Here is a 17,560-nt window from a genome sequence, read left to right on the forward strand (position 1 = left end):
GAGAGACAACATGCAGGTGGGGGGAGGGATAGAGCAGGAGGGAGAGAGAACCACAAGCAGGCTCTATGCTGCCTTCACGAGCCCGACGTGGGGCTAGAACCCAGGAACTGTGAGATCCTGACCTGAGCCGGAGTCAAGAGCCAGACATTTAACCGACTAAGCCACCCAGGCACCGCTGAATTTGTGTTCTTTTTATTATGGGGATGGTGTACTCCTTTGCTAGGACACCACAATAAAGCACCGCAGACGGGGTGGCCTAAACAACAGAAGGTTAGGTGCTCACAGTTATGAAGGCTGGAGGTCTGAGGACCAAGGTGGCAACAGGATGCTTTCTTCAGAGGCTTCTCTCCTTGCCTTGTAGATGGCTGTGTCTCTGGTGTCTTCACGTGTCTCCCTGAGAAGGAAAGCCGGCAAAAGGAGATTTTTTAAAAAAGGGCCAGCCAGATGTCCATGCTCAATACTCCCCTTGCAAGCTTTTGGCTTCTGGAATCTTGCTTGCCTCTTGCATCAGCCAGCTGCCAACCCGGGTACAACCACAACCAATAGTGCCCCCCTTCCGCCACCTCCCTGGGCAGCCAGTCAAATGTTTCCAAGTACCGGGAAGCTAGCCAGGCACACAAGAAGGGCCGCATCAGGGCCCGGGGCTCAGCTTTTGGAAGTGACTTTGTCGGCTCAACCATAGTCGGCCAAAGCTGCCCTCGAATGGGCTCCAGGGTGAACAGGGAAGGCCCATCCCAGGACGTCGGATCGGTAAGGGTCCCTGAGGATTTCAGACCGAGGCAGAAGGGGAGCTTGATCACACCCCAGGTGATGTAGTCACCACATAGGACAGGGAAGTCCTGAGCGGAAGCTGCAATCTGTCTGAATTTGTGTGTGAGTGCCTGTGCTCCACGGACTTGGCTACGGAGCCTGAATGGGTCCTACCCTGTGATTCCATGATGACCTCATACGGCTCAAGGCAGAATCAGGTCCCCAGGGGCCTGATACCAGCTGGGGGTTTATACTGACCTGGCAAAGCTAAGAGGCATCGAATCCCTGAGACAGGAGTGGCCAAGCAGGCAAATAACCTCTGCCATCATGTTTGTCCTACCACACAGAAAATTGGAAGGGGCCCATCGATGATACCAGGATGGGGGGAAATTCCTCAAACCCAACTGTGTTGGTGTGTATGATTAAGAATTTTAGGGGCACCTGGGTGGCTCAGTCAGTCAAGAATCCGACTTTGGCTCAGGTCATGATCTCGCGGTTCATGAGTTCGGTCCCCGCATTGGGCTTTGTGCTGACAGCTCAGAGCCCGGAGCCTGCTTTGGATTCTTTGTTTCCCTCTGTCTCTGCCTCTTCCCCACTCCCACTCTGTGTCTCTCTCTGTCTCAAAAAAAAAAAAAAAAAAAAGATGAACATTAAAAAAATTTCCTTTAAAAATGAATTTTGAAAAGGGGGTTTCTGGTGACTGTGGGGTCAAATTGACCCCCAGGAGATTACATACTATGTGAATGAGAATGGCCTATGTTCGGTGTAGGCTGGCCCCCTGAGGGGCCCCTGGATGTCCGAACAGTCCGAGCTGTCTGTAAAGTAGTTACTGGAGATGCCAACCACCCAGATTGATTCCCATACAGGAATCAGTGACTGGAAATAGCCCAAGTCCAGCCTCCTTGGGTCCAGTTCCACGTAAATAGTAAGGGACGATGTAGGGTCTTAGCGGCTTGAGTTGAGAAGATCTCACAAGAGAGAAACAAATGCCCCCTATCCTTCAAGAAAATTCAGAAGAAGTCCTTCCATTTCTGCCACAGAATGCCCCTCGGACCGCATCAGTCGAGGGAGGGGAACCTCGCCTGCCTCACAGTCCACCCGACGGTTTCGCCCTCAACAGTAGCCAGTCCGCCCCAACCCTACCCAACTGAACTGGTAGGAAGATGCCTTAGATCCGTGGCTCAAGGTCCAAGGCCCCCAACGGCAATGCAGATGCCACTGCGGGAGACTAGGGGTCCTCAGAGAATAGACCCCGACAGGTCTCTACAAGAGGGGGATCGGTTTTCCACTACCAACTCTTCTCCACTACTGACTCCTCAGCTGGGAACACCACACCCCTACGACTCTGAGAAGCCTCAGGCAATGATAGATCTCCTGGAATCCATATTCCAAACTCACTGCCTGCCTGGGTTGACTCTAAGTAGCATCTGCTCACCCTTTTCAACACGGAAGAATGCCGACGAATCTCACCGAAGCCAGAAAATGTCTCCAGACTCAGGCACCTGATGCACAATGGGGAGGCTATGCCCCAAGGAGAGCCCTGGACTAGAGCCAGCCTTGGACTAGATTGCTGCAACACAACACAGAAGTGGAAAGGGCCTGATTGGAAAGATACTGACTCACCTTTTTCTAAGAGGTAAAAGCAGGGCTCCATAATCCCACCAAGATGCAAAGGTATCTGAGGTCCTACAAAAGCCAGAAGGCAGTCCATCTGACTTCCATGAAAGATGATGTAAAGCCTTCAGAGTTGACGTGCTGTTCGACCCAGAGACCCCCAAAACCAGTGCACGGTCAATGCTGCCTTCATGGGACAGGCCCAAAGAGACATTAGACAGAAGGTCCAAAAATTGGAAGGATTTGCTGGAAAGAACACCACCGAACTATTGGAAATCACCAGTAAGGTTTTTGTAAATCAGGATGGAGTTGCCAGAAAGGGGGCAGGCCGAAGAATGAAAGAAAAGGCAGCTTTCTGGCCACAGCCTTGGGGCAAGCGCCCCCTCCAGACGGACCTCCAGGGGAACCTCAAGGGATTCACGAACACAAAAGAAGGGCACCACTGGGATGGGATCAACGTGCCTACTGTAAAGAATTGGGATCCTGGAAAAATGAATGCTCCAGGCGCCAGAAGGGAAAACCAGAAACTTCTGCTCCGCCCAGCGGCTACCAACCCAGAACACCCAATGCTGACCTGATCTGACTGGCCCAACTGGACTTTGAAAGGAAAGCCTGGACTCTATCCAACTAGGCCCCCAGAGCCCCAGGTCAAAATGAAGGAAGGGGGCCAGACAATAGACTTCATGGTGGACACTGGGATCCTTTACAGGGAAATGAAAGGCATTTAAGTTTTGCTTTGCTGACATGGAAGTCTGTGGGGGGGACTGGCCCCCGTCATCTTGAACCTAGAAAGTTCCTTCAACGATGTTATTTTTCCCAGTTTGTCACTGGTTATTTACACGTGATAAAGAATTTTGTTTCCATGCAGAAGTTTTGTGTAGTCAAATGAAACAATGTTTTCCTTTGTAGTTTTGTGTATTGAGCATCCCCAAAAGTTTTATAAACATCTATAAACCTAATACACACTAAGAAACTTTTACTTATAATTTATGGCTACATTTTGCCTATAGTTTATATTACTTTTACAGTATTTTGTTTTACATGTAAAGACTTACCTTTTTTTTTTTTATATTTGTTCTTTAATGTTTATTTATTTTTGAGAGAGAGTGTGAGCAGGGGAGGGGCAGGGAGGGGGACAGAGAATCCAAAGCCGACTCTGCCCTGACAGCACTGAGCCTGACATGAGGCTTGAACCCACGAACCCATGAGATCATGACCTGAGTAGACGTCTGACACTCAGCCCACTGAGCCACCCAGGTGCCTCCTTTTTACCTTTAAATATTTTATCCAGATAGAATTCATTTTGTGTGTGTTATGAAGTATGGAGCTAATTTCATTTTTTCCTAAATAGCCAGTTGTTTACCTGATAGCCCATATTTTGGGTAAATATTAAGTATTTTTAAAAATAACGTACAAATAAAGTTACTGTCCCTTACTAAACTTTTGGTGATGTTTTTTGTGTGAATTTTTGTGGCTGTTCAAAGAATGTTTTTTACTGAAAGCTCTAGAAAAGCACACTTGATTGTTGATTTGTCTAAATTGGTCAACCTACAGGTGGACGGATTTCATTTTTGCTGTTCTCTGAGGTCCATTAACTGATTCATGGTCGCCTTGAATACACACACACACCAGTATGTAACTTTTGGCCTTTTCACTTAAATAGTGTACAAAATTTTTAAAAAGGATTTAGCTACCCATCACCCAGTTCTGTTTTACTCAGAGCATTCCCGCCACATGCACATGCTTAATCTTCTAGGTTCTGTTTATCTTTTGAAAGAAGAAAAGACATTTGAAGTATTGAACTGCTGGAGACTTTTCATAACACTCAGCAAGGTAGAAAAGGCTGATTTTTGCCCAGCAATGAGGATGGCTGTTCATTTCACAAGATTGGGAAAGCAGCCTTTTTGGTTCTTTCCCCCACCGCACGTGACTCCTTAGAAAATGGCACAGTGTAGAAAATGTATGCGTAGTCAACGGCTACTACCTTTGATTCAAAGGCGAACCACCTTGTGCTGAATGCAGGTGGAAAGGAAAATGTCAGCATACAGTTTTTTTTAATGTTTACTTATTTTTGAGAGAGAGAGGGAGAGACAGAGCACTAGCGGGAGAGGGCAAAGAGAGAGGGAGACCCAGAATCTGAAGCAGGCTCCAGCTCTGAGCTCTCAGCACAGCGTCCGATGCAGGGCTAGAACTCACAAACCATGAGATCATGACCTGAGCCCAACTCAGACTTGCTTAACAGATGGACTGAGCCACCCAGGTGCCCCTCTATGTACGGTTCTAATAAGGCATATTCCACCGTGAACCTGATTGGTCAGGTTTGGGGAGGAGGGGAGCCTTTGATTAAATAGTTTCAGAAGGGGGCGCCTGGGTGGCTCAGTCGGTTAAGCATCCGGCTTCGGCTCAGGTCATGATCTCACGATTGTGGGTTTGAGCCCCACGTCGGGCTCTGTGCTGACAGCTAGCTCAGAGCCTGGAGCCTGCTTCAGATCCTGTGTCTCCCTCTCCCTCTCTGACCCTCCCCTGCTCGCGCTCTCTCTGTCTCTCAAAAATAAATAAAAATCATTAAAAAAATTAAAAAAATAAGAAATAAATAAAAAAAGATAAATAGTTTCAGAAGCAAAGAAACACAAAGATTCTACCCCAATAAATTCCTTGCCATTCCACATTGAAAACTTTAACGATAGCATCTCATTGACTCATTTCTATGGATGTTATGCAACTGTGTTATAGCTTACGTTATTAGAAAAGTTTCGGAATACCCATCTCGTGGAGGCATGAAAAAAATCAGTAACATTAGCTATCCCTTTTTCGTTGCAGATATGTGGGGAACATGCTATTTTGGGGAGAAAAGTTTGGTAATTCAGTTGTTCATTAAGATCTTCTTGGGGATGCCATGAGTTCAAGCCCCATGTTGGGTGTGGAGCCTACCTAAAAAAGAGAGAGAGAGATCTTTTTGAAACTGGTAATCGTGATGACTTGGAAAAAGGAAAATTTGGTGGCCAGAGGCCAGAGAGTGGTGGTGATACTTTTCACTCTATAAAATTTGTACCTTTCTAATTTTATACTGTGTGCATGTATAACATAGTCAAACAAATTAGTTCTTTTAAATGTTATTTTTAAACTTTTTTTTGCTGTTATGGTAGGGCTATATGACATTTGTAATAAATGAGAGTGAGAGGGTAACAATATGATGGATATCATTGCTGCAGATGGAAAAAATTGATTTACATTGTAAACAGTTTACATTTTAAACAATGTATTTTTTTGTTTCATTCATTCATTTAAAAAATATTGTTAAAGGTTTATTTTTGAGAGAGAGAGATCGGGGGAGGGGCAGACAGAGCCGAGAGATGGAGGATCTGAAGAAAGTTCTGAGCTGTCGGCACAGAGCCCCATGTGGGGCTCAAACTCTCAAACCATGAGATCATGATCTGAGCCAAAGTCAGATGCCTAACTGACTAAGCCACCGAGGTGCCCCATTCAGCAAACATTTAAGTAACAACTCTGTGCCCGGCATCAACCAGTAACTACATAAGTGAGATTGTTACAGCAAATACTCAGTTCCCAAGAAGAGACAAGCAATACACACCCAGGAATCAGAAAAAACTTGTTTATTTCCCACTGAAGCTGGCCCAGCAGAGTCACCTGCAAAGGCTGAGCTCCAAGCCCTGGTGTGGGCCTTCTTTTATGCCTGGTTAGCTCCCAGGTACTTGGAAACATTCTATAAGCTGTATGAGGGGGCACTGTGAGTTGTGCTACCCTAGCAGTTGGCTGATGGAAGAGGCAAGCAAAATTGCAGAAGCCAAAAGCATGCAAGGGGAGTCTGTGGCCCTGGACATCTGGCTGGCCCTTTATTTTATCTGCTCTTGCCGGCGTTCCTTCTTAAGATGGTGAAGATCATAACAGGCTAGAAGGGATTATGCACAGAGGATGGGAAGAGGGATTGTTGAAGTTACAGAGATTATGCAGAAACCTACAAAATAATCACAAACATGAACAAGGTGTCAGAATTTTCATAATCTTGCCGCAATGCAATGAGCTGCTGGGAAAATGCACTGTGATAAACACTGAGGTGGATGAAAAAGATTGAGTGTGCATTTTGTTGAATATTTGGTCACACTTGAGACTTCTTCAGCAATGGTCTTTTTCATCCACATGCTACTTTTGCTGTCTCCATGCATTACGATGCCTGCCTTTTATTTTCCCTGGAGTCATGAAGGCAAATAATTTTATAAACTTGATAGCGGTTGAAGATAAACAGAAGCATATCAAACATTTTAAGGGTTTTCTTAAGCAAAACTCAATTCAAATCAGGCAGCAAACAACGTTTGAGACGGAAAGCTTTGAGGAACTACAAGATGAAAGACTCTAAGAGGCAGAAGGGAGCAGGAACAAGGAAGTGATACTGGACAAAAAAAGCAGGTTGGTTATTACAAGGTCAATTTCCTTTGGGGGATGGCAGGGATCTATCAGGCAGATGACCTAAACCAGTCCTGATCAGGTGATTCCTGATGAACTGGTTGAAGATTCCATTTGTTCGAGAGCCAAAACTCTAATTAAATTAAGTCTTGGTTTTGCGATGTGGGGCTTAGCCCAAGCGGCTTCATTTGGGGCCTGTTATTTTGCTTTATAACAATAGCTAATGCTATTTTAAAGAAATCATTTAATAATTGAGGTAATTTCTTATCTCGTTGTTTAGATTTAAGGCAGGTAGAGGACAAATTCATGACCCTATGTGATTCATACTTTCTTAATTGCCAAGTACCACAAAGGAAACATTCTCATTCTCGTCAAAAATAAAAGTAATAATGATGTCTACATTACAATGTAAACAAACAGAAAGGAAGTCTTGCAAGGTTTGCTTTAGTTAAATATGAGGTCATCGTGATGGCTTTAGTCCCCACTTATTGCCAGGATGTGGGAGGGCAAGTCTGGCGATGGAACTCAAAACACTGAATAATGGTGATTTGAGAGGAGAGCCAGGAAATCACAATGGAAAGACAAGCAAGAAATCTCCTGGGTTTTTGTTTTGAGGAGGGTGGAAGGAAATACTTTAGTGCAAGGATTAAATTATTCTTTGTATCTATTTACCTTACTCATTAACCGTTAAGAGTTTACCTTCTGGGGTGCCTGGGTGGCTCAGTCGGTTGAGCGTCTAGCTTTGGCTCAGGTCATGATTTCACAGTTTGGGGGTTCGAGCCTTGTGTCAGGCTCCGTGCTGACTGCTAGCTCGCTCAGAACCTGGAGACTGTTTTCAGATTCTGTGTCTTTCTCTCTTTCTGATCCTCCCTGCTCACGCTGTCTCTCTCTCTCAAAAAATAAAATAAAACATTAAAATAAAAGTTTACCTTCTACTATTTTTCAAACCAAAATGCTTCCATTTTATTAAAACTGCTCCATTTCAAACCACAGGCTTCCATTTCATTAAAAGCTGCTTAATCTTCTAAGCAAAGCTCAAAGGATATTTATGAAATTTGATCCCTTTCTTTTCATATTTTTAATAAGACTTCTTCAAAAATTTAGAGCAGTTAAGTAAAGTTTTTAGAATGTAGGCAAACTTTACATCAAGAGACTTTTGACATCCCAGTACAACTTATTTTTAAGATAACAGATTTAGTATAAATCTCTTATTCATTCTGCTCCTGCAAGGAAGCTAATTTAATTTCTCTATATATTAAAATTTATATTTTCGTACTGATGAATTACATTATGTATATTGCTAGAGGAATCAGAATAGTCTGGCATATGCGAAATCAAATGAGACAAAAGGGTGCAAGTTCTTAACAAAGTAACTAATATTAACGCTACGAGTATATTAATTGTACTTTTCAAGTCAGAGTTTTTTTTAACTATAATAGGAAAACATTAAAATCGATACATCGATTTACAAAATAGTTTTGCTACAATGGTAAGTATTCCAATGTCATTTAAAGAAGAAATCTAACTTACTTCACTGTTTTCTCATGTTAAAGATAAGACAACAGGCCCCAAATGGAGTCACTTATGCCAAACCCCATGTCACCAAACCAAGACTTAACCCAATTATGGTTTTGTACCAGAAATGATACAGTAAACCGGGTCATCAGGAATTGCCTACTCAGCTCTAGTTAGGTCAGAGACCCTTCTACTAACCAACTTGCTTTTTTGTCCCGTATAAGTTCTTTGTTACCACTCCATCCTACCTATAAAATCATTTCATTCTGTACAGCTTCTTGGAGCTCTTTTCTATTTGCTAGATCGGATGCTACCTGATTCATGAATTATTGAATAAATCCAATAAGACCTCTAAAAGTCACTTATTTGAGGGTCATCTGGCTGGCTCAGTTTTTAGAGCATGCAACTTTTTAAAAAATGTTTATTTGTTTTGAGAGAGAGAGGGTGCAAGTGAGGGAGGGGCAGAGAGAAAATCCTAAGCAGGTTCCATGCTGTCAGCGCTGAGCTAGACATGGGGCTCTGTCCCACGAACAGGGAGGTCATGACCTGAGCGGAAATCAAGAGTCAGATGCCCAACTGACTGAAGCACCCAGGTGCCCCAAGTATGCAGTTCTGGATCTCGGGGTTGTGAGTTTAAGCCCCACATGGAGCATAGAGCTTACTTAAAAAAATAAAAATAAAAAAGGATAAAAGTTACTCAGTTGATTTTTTTTAATTTTTAAAAATGTTTATTTTTAAGACAGAGAGAGAGAGTGGGGAAGGGGCAGAGAAAGAGGGAGATACAGAATCTGAAGCAGGTTCCAGGCTCTGAGCTATCAGCACAGAGCCTGATGTGGGGCTTGGCCCACTTCCAACAGTTTCTTTTATTCAGTGTATCATGTCTGACTTCCAACAAAAAAATTACAGGGTATACTAAAGGACAAAAAACCCAGTATGAAGAGAGAGCAGCTGTTAGAACCAGACCTAGATATGGCAGGGATGTTGGAATTATCTGACCATGAATTTTAGACAACTAAGATTAATATGTAAGGGCTCTAGTGGAGAAAGTAGACAGCATGCAAGAACAGGTGCACATGTAATTAGAGAGATGGGGATTGTAAGAAAAAATAAAAAAGAAATTCTAGAGCTAAAAGAAAAAAAATCAACTGTAGCAGATATGAACGCCTTTGATGGGCTAAGCTTGAGGATATGTCTATACAAACTTCCAAAGCTAAAATGCAAAGAGGAAAGAGGATGGAAAAAATTGGAACAGAATATCTGGTACACAATGAGGCAATCACGGAAGATGTAACATATGCATAATGGATCTCCCAGAGAAGACAACAGAGAAACAGAAGAAATATTTGAAGCAGGGGCACCTGGATGACTTGGTCAATTAAGCATCCAACTCTTGATTTTGGCCCAGATCATGATCTCATGGTTTGTGGGATCGAACCCTGAGTAGAGCTCTATGCTGACAGTATGGAGCTTTCTTGGGATTCTCTCTCTCAATCTCTTTTTGCTTTTCACCCACTCATGTGCACACTCTCTCTCTCAAAAATAATTTTAAAAAACACATTTATTAAAAAAAATAAGAAGAAATATTTGAAGCAATAATGACCAGAAAGTTCCCCAAATTAATGTCAGACATGAACCCACAGATCCAGGTAGTGGCAAGAATACCAGATAAGATAAATGTCAAGAGAACTAGGCCTAGGCAGATCATTTTCAAACTGCAAAAAAGTAAAGACAAACAAAAATTTTTTAAAGAAACCTGAGATAAAAATGCCCTCACCTATACAGGAGCAAAGGTAAGAACTACATCCAGTTTCTCCTCAGAAACAAGCTAAAAGAGAGCAGAGCAAAATATTTAAAGTGTTAGAAGTAACGAACCACCAACCTAGAATTCTGTATCCTGTGAAATTATCCTTCAAAAGTGTAGGAGAACCAAAGACTTGCTCAGAAAGATAAATATTGAAGAAATTTGTCGGTAGTCTTGCTTTGCAAGAAATAGTACAAGAAGTTCTTTAAAGAGAAAGAAGAAAGAAAATGATACAGGTCAGGAACTTGGATATGCATAGAAAAAGGAAAAGCATTAGAGAAAGAATAAGGTAAGTAAAGTCTTCAGTTTTTCTTATTCTTTTTATGTTATGTGTTTATTTTTAAATTTTATGTTATGTTTTAAAGTTTAGTTTATTTTTGAGAGACAGAGAGAAAGAGAGAGCGCATGAGCATGTGAGTGGGGGAGAAGCAGAGAGAGAGGGAGAGAGAAAATCCTCATGGGGCTCTAACACACAAACCATGAGATTATGACCTGAGCTGACATCAGGAGTCAGAAGCTTAACCAACTGAGCCCCTAAGATCTTATTTTATTAATACAATTTTTTTAACATTTTTTATTTTTGAGAGACAGAGTGAGACAGTATGAGCAGGGGAGGGGCAGAGAGAGAGAGAGAGAGAGGGTGACACAGAATCCAAAGTGGGCTCCAGGCTCCAGACTCTGATGTGGGCTCGAACCCACAAACCATGAGATCATAACTTGAACTGAAGCTGGATACTTAACCAACTGAGCCACACAGGCGCTCTCCTAAAGATTTTATCTTTAAGTAATCTCTACACCCAAAGTAGGGCTCGAACTCACAACCCGAAGATCAATAGTCTCTATAGACTGTGCCCCTTATTTTTCTTATTCTTAATTGATCAAACAAAAAATTGTTCAAAATATAATAGCAACACTGTATTTGATTATATATACATATTTATGTATAAGTAAAATTGTCAAAAGTTGACCTCCATGCTTCACGCTTCAGAGCCAAAATACACCAGAGAACACAGAATTTGGAACAATGAGGAAAATAACTTTTTTACTTTGCCAGGCAAAGAAAGCTGCAGCAGACCTGGCCTTCAAACACTGCAAGTCCCTCTGGAGGAAGGGGCTAGAAGGTTTTATAGGAAAATACAGAATCTAATCTATTTTGACAGGAATTGTGTAGGTATTTCAAGTCTTATTACTCATTTTCAGGGTGGTACTCAGTCAAAACAAAAGGCTAAGAAGGAAAGGTGGTTTGCAGAAGAAAAAAAAAGTTGCTTGTTAAAAATCGAAACTCGCTGAAGGATTAATGCAGCCATTTTATTTTGTTCAACTGTATGCTTTTAAGCAGTTCAAAATGATTAATATCAATAACGCACAGGACAGGAGGGAGGAATTATGGATGTTTTGTCATTACGAAGGACTTGTATTGTCTGTGAAGTGATATAGTGTTATTTGAAAGTAGACTTGGATTAGTTGTAAATGTCTATTAAAAATTCTAGGGAAATCGCTAAAAAAATATTTTAAAGAAGCATAATAGATAGGCTAAGGAAAGAGAGAAAAGGGAATCCTATAGAATGTTCAGTTAAAACCACTAGTGGCCGAAAAAAATGGGATACAAAATAGGAATAAAGAACAGGTGCAATGAATAGAAACTATCGAATGATACAGTAGATGTTAATCCAATCGTATCAAAAATCACTTTAGACGTCAATAGTTTAAGTACACCAATTAAAAGCCAAGATTGTCAGAGTGGCCAAAAACCAAAAATGATCCAATTATATGTTTGTCTACAAGATTCAATTAATAGTGAAAGAGTATGGAAATCAATACCAGGCTGATACTAAGTAGAAGAGTGTGGAAGTAGCTATATCAGTTCCAGACAAAGCAGATTCTAGAGCAAGGAGAATTATCAGGGATAAATATCACAGGGTAACCCAGGTGGCTCAGTTGGTTAAGCGTCTGACTTTGGCTCAGGTCATGATCTCACAGCTCATGGGTTCAAGCCCCATGTCAGGCTCTGTGCTGACAGCTAGCTCAGAGCCTGGAGTCTGTCTTCGGATTCTGTGTCTCCCTCTCTCTCTGACCCTCCCCTGCTCACGCTGTCTCTCTCTCTCAAAAATAAAGTCTAAAAAACATCAAAAAAAAAAAAGATAAGTATTACATAATGATAAGGGGACATTTTTTAAAGATTTTTAAATTTTCAGTAATCTTTTTTATTAAAATTTTTAAAAAATATTTATTTATTCTAGGGAGACAGAGAGACAGAGTGCAAGCAGGGGAGGGGCAGAGAGAGACACACACAGAATCCGAAGCAGCCTTCAGGCTCTGAGCCGTCAGCATGGAGCCTGAAGGTGGGCTCCACCCAGGAAGCACAGGATCATGACCTGAGCCGAAGTTGGACGCTTAACCACTGAGCCACCCAGGCTCCCCGGCCCCTAACATTTTCTATCTTACTTGTAAGAAAGGAAAAAGGAAAAAACACCAGTACTGCAGAGCCCAAGTCAGATGATTAAGAATGTCATTTCTTTTGGTGACATCAGTATTTTTGCCATGTTCTCAGGAGGCAAGGGCATCGTGAGGATGAGAGAACACAGGATCCGAGGTCCCATCGAAGCTGAGGAATGGCCAATGTTATGGATGACTGCATCCTTCCTTACAAGAAGTTTTCTGAAAGGACATGGAAATTTATCTCCTGAATCTGAAATGTATTTACTAATTATTGTGAAAATGTGCCAGGGCACTAGGAAGTTTTTCTTACCTCTTCTCAGAAGTCTTTAGCACATCTTTTTGTTCGATACCAAATATGTCACTTAAACATGTAATTTAAAATAATTTGTTGACAGGACGGGTGCCTGTGTGGTCCAGTCGGTTAGGTGCCTAACTCTTGGTTTTGGCTCAGGTCATGTCTCATGGTTTGAGGGTTTGAGCCCCACATTGGAGGCTGCCTGGAATTTTCTTTCTTTCTCTTTCTCTGACCCTCCCCTGCTCGCATTCTCTCTTTCAAAATAAAAAAATTAAATTAAATAATATGTTGATGGGAAAAAAGTCTGAATTCTTTCCCTGTATAATTCTGGCTTCTCTTCTCCAGCTTCTACCTAATGAAACATATATTTAAAAAGGAGCTCCAAAAATCATAGTGTTTCAGGGTGCCTGGCTGGCTCAGTCGGTAGAATGTGTGACTCTTGGTCTCGGGGTTGTGAGTTTGAGCCTCACATTGGGTGTGAATGACTTAAAATCTTAAAAAAATTAAAAAAATCATAACTTTTGAAATTAAAACAATGTTATCAACTACTTTTGCAACTGAGGAGACAGTGCTGTGGACAAAGAACCAAGTCCAAGTGTGTGAAGCAGTAAATAAGCCAGACTCTTTTACTGAGTATAGAATTCCACTGCGCATAGCATAGTGCCTGAAATGAATATCGTTCCTTAACTCTGATTTTTTGGTTTGCATTTCCAATGGCAAGTATCAGCAAAGTAAAAATCAAAGTGGTAGTGGGCCACCTTGTGGATGCACAAGGAATTGAACTATTCTAGGTTTTTTTTGTTTTTTTCCTCATGGGAAGAATTTAATATTGCATTTTTATTTTTTCCAATTATAGGAGGAATCATTATTCACTGAACAAACACAGGAAAAGCATAAAAAACGGCACTAATATCTGAGTATCCACATTCAAATATTAGTGGATTATATGAAAAAAACAGTAATCATCCTAATCTTTTTTGTTTTTGAAGTTTATTTAGTTTGATAGGGAGGGGGAGAGAGAGAGAGAGAGAGAGAGAGAGAGAGAGAGAGAGAACAAGCAGGGGAAGGGCAGAGGAAAGGACAGAATCCCAACCAGGCTCCACACCATCATCATAGAACCTGATGTGGGGTTCGAACTCAGGACCTACGAGATTATGACCTGAGCCAAGACCAAGTGTCAGATGCTTAACCAACTATGCCACCCAGGCACTCTAGCAATCATCCCAATCTTGATTCGGAGTGTACCCCTACTAAAGCAGCATAATAAATGAGGGAGTGAATTTTTCCAAATCAGATTTTCAGGTCAGCTCTTGGTCTCCAGGCCTGGCCTGACATTAGGGTCTGAACTTCCAGAAGTGTTATTAATGTCCCATATGGCTAGAAGATGCTAAAACTATGTTTATATTCCAAAGAGGTATGAAAATTATTTATTAGTACTATTGAAAAGCATCCATTTTCACATGAGGGGTATACTTATTAATCGACTAAACAAACATTTCATTATGGGTTATTATGGGGTAGATGGGTCTAGAAGACCAGGAGATGAGTTAACTCTCCCAAAAAGGGTGCTCTTCAGGTCCACTGTCAAAGACAAAATTCTGGATTGTATGGCTCGCTGGAACTTCTAGATTCTTCATATTCTTTCAGGTTTACCAAGTCCCAGGCCCCAGGTCTCCGCTTCCCTTTCTGCAAAATGATAGACCAGGCTGGTAATTTGTAAAATATATTATTTTTTCAATTTTGTTTACCTAGTATTATTTAAAAACATGTATTTCTGAACCGATTATGTTATAAAAGCATACACAGTGATATGCTCCAAATTTGACTGTATTTGAGACCGTCAGCATGTTACTGGGTCCTCCCTGAGTAAATTTATACCATACACAGTGAAATATCCAAGTTCGAACTACAAAATACATGTGAAAAGTATCATTTTTCTTGTTTCTTTTTCATATAGGGATTTTGTGTGAGATCTTCCATGTCTGTTTTCAAGGGTGGCATTCTGAAGACAATGTATACCTCGACCAGCACTGTAATGTGTATTATAGTCTATTTATAATAAATTCCGCAACAGACCAACAGGTAATCTTAATAGTAATAGCTAATACCAAAGGCTTGCTCTGCATGAAACACTGACTTAGTGGTTTTCATGCATTAACTCTTAAATCTTTCCAATGCTTAATGAGGTGACCATTGTTATTATCACCATCTTACAGTCAGGAAACTGGGGTACAAAAAGGTGAATTGAGGTGCCTAAAAAGGGGTAAAGCCAGTGACTACTAATGAGCTCTACCTCACACAGAATCTTCTGCTCTAGTCTGCATGTTGCACATTCGTGTCCCGGAATGAGACGAAGGGATCCTGGCCCCACTTCACACCATTCCTTTCCCCTCCCTGTTTGGCTAACTCACACCCATCCTGAGGGTCCAGCTCAAGCCTCACCTCTGGAAAGCACGGTCCAGTTGACCAGATTCATGGGGCTCCCTCCCCTCTCTGGTCCGCTGTAGCACTGGTTCATGCTTGGAAGTCTGTTGGTGGAAAGGCCCAGGAGCGTGTTAGAGGAATTGCAAAAGTTTGGGTGAGTTCCTGGATAGGGCATGGGTGCAGAGGCCGGGGAGGGTGGTGGGGAGGACCCTGCGAATGATGGATTGTCTACACTAACGCTAGGTTAATGGGAAACATGGAAGGGCTGCTGGTGTGGTTTGATCAGATAATGACAAAGGTCCCTGCACCTCAAATAGCTGATTGGGATTGACTGGCGTCAAATGGAAGAATGGAAAAAGAGGCTGCTGCTGACGCAAAGTGGTGACTTGGATTCAGCTGGCCCAAGGGAGAAAGATGGGTTGGAAGAGACTCGGGGACTGCTTGTATATGGAGGATGTGAACTCCGATGTCAGATTTAAAGGCCAGCAATTCTTATGTATTAAAAAAAATATACTTTTTTTTGAAAGTATTTTTTAAAGCAGCTTTAGATTTACAAAAAATTGAATGGAAAGTATAGAGAGTTCTCAGATGCAGTCCTCTTTCCACCCTCTTGCCGCTGCCCTCCCCCTCAACCCAGTTTCCCCTATTATTAGCATCTTGTGGTGGGGGGGCATTTGTTATCATTTATAAGCCAATATTAATATATCATTATTGACTGATAATGATCAGTTTCCCTATGAACTTAGTTCATAGAAGAGTTTCTATAGTTCACAGAAGAGTTTCACTGCCCTAAAAGTCCTTTGTTCTCCTATTCCTCACTCCCTTCCTCCAAACCCCTGGCAACCACTGTTAGAGCTTAGCCTTTATCAGAATGACCTATAATTTACTTAGGGTGCACCTTCTCTTTTCCCTTCCCAAGTCTCCCCAGTTCTGCTCGCTCCCGATTCTCACTTTTGATCCTTCTTTTGCAGAGAGGCAACTTAACATCCTAGAAGTAGGCTCTTTGCCTACCAGCAGAGGAAAGGATGCTGCTCGTGCAGCTCGGACAGGGAAATAAAATACATATTTTGAATAGCTGGTTAAAAGCCTCCGACTTTGGCTCAGGTCAGATCTCACGTTCGTGGGTTCAAGTCCTGCGTCAGGCTCTGTGCTGACAGCTAGCTCAGAGCCTGGAGCCTGCTCCCAGTTCTGTGTCTCCTTCTCTTTCTGCCCCTCCTCCTCTCATGCTCTGTCTCTCTCTCTGTAGCAAAAATAAATAAAACATTTAAAAATAATAAAATAAAAGCCTAAGACACACACACACTTTCAGCTGTATATTTACATATGAAATGGTAAGTGCGAATGCTGGACAGGGTATTTTTGTAGTCAAACGACTGAGAAAAAATGTACAGGCCACAGAATAATCACCTGAATTGTTTTAAGCACATCCTTTGGCCACTGAGACGGAGGGCAGGGGTCTGATTTAATGAGTAAAGTACTTTAGGGATAAAACCTGGAATGGTTCATTGAAGGAAACCCTTGGAGAGCTTTTCATTTTGTAAGTCACAAGGAAGCCATTGGTGGCTATTAAGCAAGGGGGGAAAAGGATCAGGCTTTGGCCTTCCATGGCCTATGCCGAGTACACAGTGATTATGCATAGTCACTGAATTGTCAACAGGGTTTAAAAAAAATTGGAGCCTAAATGCTCCATCTAAGGAATTTTCCAACCCTCCCTTTCCTTCTTTATAAGTTGGGGTTAACTGTTTCCTCAGAACTGATGTGAGGATTCTATGAGCTAGTATGTAAAGTAAGTAGCTCTATCTCCTTAGATTCTTTTGTTTGCTTATAATTTTGAAAGAGAGACAGAGTGTGAGCAGGGCCGGGGGAGGGCAGAGAGACAGGGAGACACAGAATCTGAAGCAGGCTCCAGGCTCCGACTATCAGCTCAGAGTCTGATACAGGGCTTGAACCTGTAAGAGTTACCTTAAGATGGCGACCGAGTGGCCATTTTGCTGTGGGTCAGAGAAAAACACCATGCACTGACGACCACCACCCTTCACCTGCAGACCTGGAATGTCGCAAACCAGTTTGAAAACAGCCAATCAAAGGGGCGCCTGGGTGGCTCAGTCGGTTAAGCGTCTGGCTTCGGCTCGGGTCATGATCTCACGGTTCGTGGGTTCGAGCCCCGCATCGGGCTCTGTGCTGACAGCTGGCTCAGAGCCTGGAGCCTGCTTCGGATTCTGTGTCTCCCTCTCCCTCTGACCCTCCCCTATTCCCACTGTCTCTGTCTCTCAAAAATAAATAAAGAACATAAAAAAAAA

The 17,560-nt window shown here is 42.2% G+C and overlaps 1 long non-coding RNA gene across 3 annotated transcripts in view; it reads right to left on the reverse strand.

The window, feature by feature from the left end:
• Positions 1-14,234: 14,234 nt before the first annotated feature.
• The window catches only part of LOC115276977, a 5,031-nt gene continuing 1,705 nt past the window's right edge, over positions 14,235-17,560 (reverse strand). For all 3 annotated transcript variants that reach the window (XR_003902142.1, XR_003902143.1, XR_003902141.1), the window contains exons 2-3: positions 15,279-15,364; positions 14,235-14,522 (exon numbers count right to left, since the gene is read on the reverse strand). This is a non-coding gene — a long non-coding RNA (uncharacterized LOC115276977). The remainder of the gene's footprint in view (positions 14,523-15,278; positions 15,365-17,560) is intronic.

The sequence above is a fragment of the Suricata suricatta genome, chromosome 13, assembly GCF_006229205.1.
Source record: "Suricata suricatta isolate VVHF042 chromosome 13, meerkat_22Aug2017_6uvM2_HiC, whole genome shotgun sequence".
Classification (NCBI taxonomy): domain Eukaryota; kingdom Metazoa; phylum Chordata; class Mammalia; order Carnivora; family Herpestidae; genus Suricata; species Suricata suricatta.